Source organism: Microtus ochrogaster, chromosome 1, assembly GCF_000317375.1.
Source record: "Microtus ochrogaster isolate Prairie Vole_2 chromosome 1, MicOch1.0, whole genome shotgun sequence".
Taxonomy (NCBI): Eukaryota; Metazoa; Chordata; class Mammalia; order Rodentia; family Cricetidae; genus Microtus; species Microtus ochrogaster.
Window position 1 is genome coordinate 44652407 of NC_022009.1, and position 5766 is coordinate 44658172.

General features: G+C 38.3%; 1 pseudogene; it reads right to left on the bottom strand.

Annotated features, from left to right (window-relative positions):
- Window positions 1-5766, bottom strand: part of LOC101994813 — a 197615-nt pseudogene that overhangs the window by 34850 nt on the left and 156999 nt on the right.

Sequence of the window (5766 nt, forward strand, 5' to 3'; positions counted from 1 at the left end):
GCTGGGATTAAAGGCGTGCGCCACCACCGCCCGGCTCTGTACCCCTTTAACCATAAGCTACAAACCAAACACCTCCTTTCTCAAATGACTTTTTGTCAGGTATTTGCTGTTACAAAAAGTAAGCAGTAGAAGATCTAATAAGATAAGGAGATTTTTATAATTTGTTCAAGTTTGCTCATGGCATAAGATGTGATCTCTTTTAGCAAAAGTTGAACAGAATCTTCTGATTCATAGTCAAATGTGTTAGCCATTGCGAGGGAACAGGAGGAGGGAAAGGAATGAGGACTGGGGTTGATATGTAAAATTTCAGTTAAGTAAAAAAAAAAGAAAAAAGAAAAAAGAAAAAGTTGTATGGTTTGTTGACAAGGTTGTGTATTCCTTAAGTGTTTGGTGACTATTCTTTTTTAAATTATTATTAAATCAAATTCTTCTGAACTTCTCTTGACTGGGGCCATCAGCCTTCTCTATATACAAAGGGAAAGTCTTGACTAGCTTTCCTTTTCTGTGTTCCTGTGTGAGGATGATGTGCCCAGCTATCTGAACTCCAATTAACAAGAGGTCATTGACAACAGGTGTGTCTGATGGCCTGAGGCCATTCTTTACTATGATGCATGATTATGAACACTTTTCTACTTTAATTTACCCTTTGCTTTTGCCTTTACTGATCTCTCTCTCTCTCTCTCTCTCTCTCTCTCTCTCTCTCTCTCTCTCTGTATCTAACTATCTATTTATCCATCCATCTATGAGGGAGAGAGAATGAATATGTGAGGTAGAAAAGAATATATGTTCATCATGTTGCATGAATGGAAATCAGAAAAATGTAAGTCGCTACCATGTGGATTCCAAACACACCTTTTGTCTTGGTAGGAAGTACCTTTACCCACTGAGCAATCCTGCCTCATTTATTCTTTTTTATTGAGCTCTACATTTTTCTCTGCTCCCATTCCTTCCTCTACCCCCCTTCATCCATTTCCCATGGTCCCCATGCTCCCAATTTACTCAGGAGATCTTGACTTTTTCTACTTCCCATGCAGATTAGATCCATGCATATCTCTCTTAGGGTACTCATTGTTGTCTAGATTCTCTGGAACTGTGAATTGTAGGCTGGTTTTCTTTGCTTTATGTCTAAAACCCACTTAAAAGTGAGTATATATGGTATTTGTCTTTTGGGTCTGGGTTACCTCACTCAATATGATGCTTTCTAGATCTACCCATTTGCCTGTAAATTTTAAGGTGTCATTTTTTTCTGCTGTGTAGACTATTTATATAAATGTACCACATTTTTTAATCTATTCTTTGGTTGAGAGGCATTTAGGTTTTTTCCAGGTTCTAGTTATGACAAACAACGCTGCTAAGGACATAGTTGAGCACATGTCCTTGTGGTACAATTGAGCATCTTTTGGGTTTATACCCAAGAGTAGTATTGTTAGGTCTTGAGGAAGGTTGTTTCCTAATTTTCTGAGACATGGTCATACTGATATCCAAAGGGGCTGTACCAATTTGCACTCACACCAGCAATTCAGGAGTGTTCCCTTTACCCCACATCCTCTCCAACATAATTTGTCATCAGTGTTTTTGATCTTGGCCATTCTTACAGGTATAAGATGGAATCTCAGAGTTGTTTTGATTTGTATTTCTCTGATGACTAAGGATGTTGAGCATTTCCTTAAATGTCTTTCAGCCATTTTAGATTCCTCTGTTAAGAGCTCTCTGTTTAGGTCTGTACTCCATTTTTTTATTGGATTATGTGTTCTTTTGATGACCAATTTATTGAATTGTTTGTATGTTTTAGAGATTAGCCTTCTGTCTGATGTGGGGTTAGAGAAGATCTTTTCTCATTCTGTAGATTGCCTTTTTGTTGATGACTATTCTGTAGATATGTGTTAAGTCTATTTAGTTGATCACATAGTTTAATTCTAAAGGTTTTTTTTGTTTATGCTTATCTGGTCTCAATGATCTACTTATTAATAAAAGTAATGTATGAAATAACTTACTATTATTGCATCTTGATGTATCTTTCCCTTTATGTCTCATAATGTTTCTTTTATTAAATTTAGGATAGACCAACATTTAGTGCATACATGGACTGAGAATTGTTATTTATTTTTAAGATTGTTCCTTCTACTGATACAAAGTGACCTCTAAAAACTTTTCTGATTAATTTGGCTCAAAATAACTACTCCTACTTGGTTTTATATTCCATTTGTTTATACTGTCATTTTCACCCTTCACTTTATGTCTCTGTCTTCAACAGTGAGGTGAGTTTCTTGCAGACAGCAAAGAGTTGGATCTTTTTTGTCAGTTATTAAGAATCTTTTGATTTGATTGTTAAGACCTCTTACATTTACAGTTAGCAAAAGGTTTTATTTTTTATTTTTTATTTGTCAGTTATTAAGAATCTTTTGATTTGATTGTTAAGACCTCTTACATTTACAGTTAGCAAAAGGTGTATACTAACACTTCCATCATCTATCTTAGAAATTTGTTGGCTTACTGAACTAATAATATCTGTCCCTGTTCGAATTCTCATTCTTTTATTTATCTTTCCTGAGATCTTGTGGCTGTGAATATCTTTTGTCCTATTCTGTGTATATTTGCTTGAAATATATTCTGCAATGATAGTTTAACAGTCCTGAGTTTCTTTAGCTTACATTTATCATGAATGGTCTTTGTTTTTCCCATTATTTTTAAAGAATAGCTACCAGATTTAGTAATCCTGGTAAGAAGGTAGTTTGTTTTGTGGCTAGAAATACTTTAGTCCATGTTCTTCTAACCATTAGCATTTGTGTCAAGAGGTCTGGTCTTATTGTAGCAGGTTTGGCTTTGGAAAAATGACTTTTTTTATTTCTTGAAGCTTCCAGTATTCTTTTTCACTCATACTCTTTGCAAACAATATAATGTGTGGAGGATCTTTTCTGGTTATGCCTCCTGTACATAGATGTCCATTTTCTATTTCCTCTTTTTCCATTATTGCATTCCAAATCAAACAATTCTTTACCATCATCTTTAATTTACAGTATTCTTTCTTCTACTTGGCCTAGTTTGTTAGTGATACTTCCCATTGAGCTTTTATTTGACTTATTGAACCTTTTCTTTCCAAAACTTCAATTTATTTTTTAGAATGTCTATTTACTGACTCTTTCATCCAGGTCTTGAACTGACACTCATGCAGCATTTCTTTATTTAAATGCTCTTTTAGGTCATCAGTCATTTTCAAATAGGGTAGTTGTGGTGGTACATACCTGGATTCCCTGCATTTGTGAGGTGGAGACAGGAGGATCAAGAGTTCAAGGTCAGCCTGGGCTATGCTGTGAATCAAGGTATAAAAATAAAGAAAACCAAACAAAAACCAAAACAACAACAAAAGCAAAAAATATCTCCCCAACATAGACCTTTGAATTATTTGGCCTCTTAACCATCCAACCTTGGGACCAAGTTACTGAATTTTTGAAAGCATAGTGTCTGCTTCCTTTTTCATCTTTCTTTTGTTCCTCTTCCTCCTCCTTCCCTCTCCCCTTCTCAGTGCTAGGGATTGAATCCAGGGTCTTGTGTATATTAAGCAAGTCGTATGAAGCTGAGATACACTCTCAACTCCTGGTGTTTTGAGAAGGGGTCTTTCCATGTAGCACAGGATTTTCTTAAAATCATGGTGACTTGACTTCCTTATCTGGAATACTGTGGTTTTAAGAACATGCTACCAAACTAGACAGATTTCTCGTATTTCTCTACTGCACATCTGTTGGACTGGGTAACTCTTCTGGTTTTACATGAGGGTATTCTTAGTGAGCAGCGACCTCTTGAGGCCTCAATCCCCATTACCACACAGAGAGGAGAAAGCACCACAGCAATAATGTAAAGATAAACCAGGTACCATACCATAAAAGCAAACAGAAGACAACTGCCACACTGCCTGATATTACAGAAAAGGGCAAAATTAACAAAGAACAAACTGATGTTAAGAATAAATGAAGAAAAAAAGTATCATTGCAAAAGCAAGAAATAAATGAGTGATGGGAAAAGAGAAAAGGAAGAAAAAGAAAGTAAAAAAGGAGAATAAAAAAAAAGGTAAAGGAAATTAGATCAAAGCAAGAAATTCTGGGGTGGTAGCTGAGTGGAAGAGCACCTGCTTGACACCCACAAGGCAAGGCCTTGGGTTTAGTTCCCTGTTTAAATACATACATCATGCATGCATACATACATATATTATATGTACATATGTACTAGAAATAATAGTAAAAACAAAACCAACAACAAGAACAAAAAGAGATAGTTATCAAAGCTTCATTTTAGGCTGTCTAATAATGGAGTCTGCCAGAGGGTGTAGACAGTCAGCCCCAGATGCCATCTCTTGTAGCTTCTCTCTGTTTCCATCACACCTGTTGGTGCTCTTGTGCAGGCTGAAGCCCTGTCCAGTCAACAGTATGCTGTCAATCACCATCAGGACTGCATTAACTTTCTATTCATCTCTTTCTTCAACACCAAGAAGCAGGCAGGCTCTTGCTCATTCAAGAGCCCCCTCCCACCTCAGTATGGGCATCCAGGGGTGGCTAACTTCCAAGCTGGGGTGTACCCTTAATGATAGAATGTGGGAAAGGCAAGGAGCATATCTGCACTGCAGAGTAGACCTGATGAAATCAGGCAATCTATCTTCCAGTCTTTAAGTAGATTCACCCACCCAACAGGAGAGAGGAGGCTGTGAAAATGAAGAGATTTGCTGGACTCGGGCTGATACCTCTCAGATCCACCCAGTAACAGCAGGAAGGCAAGTTCTTGGCCCTTGGCTTGGTGCTCTCAATCTCCATGGTTACCCCAGGTAGTAGTAGATGCTACCTCTCACCCCAGTGGGTGATGCTATCAACCACTGTGTCCTCCCCAGCCAAGCCCTCTGTTACTTATACTTCTCGGCTGGTCCACACATAACCCTTCCTCCATCCATAACTACTCCCACCCAGGTTCTATGACAGGGGTGTCCCCAGGCCCCCTAACTTGCAATTTTTCTCTTGCTTTGGAGAACAACTCAGGTTCAAGCAAAAGATGGCACTTGGTGATAGCATTCTAAGTGGCTGGGATGGTGAGTCAGCTGTCATCAAAGCTGTTTACATGTTCCCTCTGTGTGGTTTGGATACAAAGTGTTCCCCATAGGTGTACGTGTTTGTGCATGTGGTACTCACCTGTGGACACTATTTGGGAAAGTGATGGAAACTTTAGGAGATGGGGCCATATTGGAAGAAGCATGTCTCTGGAAATAGGCTTTGAGGTTTTAAACCTGCAAACATTTTTTTGTTTTGTTTCTTGGGTATAGAAAGTTTCTTCTGGCTCTTGCTGTCAGGCCTTCCCTGCCATAATTGACTCTATTCTTCTAGTACTGTAACCAAAATAAACCCAGCCACACTTCCTCCCTTCCTCGCTCCTTCCTTCTTCTTTCCTTAATGCCTCCCTTCCTTAAACTGCTTTTCTTAAGGTATTTTGTTCAAGAGGCATAAAGTAATATAACACTCTCCATTTCTCTGGCAGAAGCTATGGTAGGAATTGTAGACTTGTTAACTGAGGTTTTCTGTCCTGCCTGATCCCACAGCCATTCAGTCCCAAACAAATACACAGAGGTCTATACTAATCATACACTGGTTGGCCTAGTAGCTCAGGCTTCTTATTAATTAATTCTTACATCGTACATCTTAACTCATTATTCTTGTCTGTGTTAGCCATAGGGCTTGGCACCTTTATTGGCGAGGCAGTCACATCTTGCTTCCTCTGTGTCTGGATGAC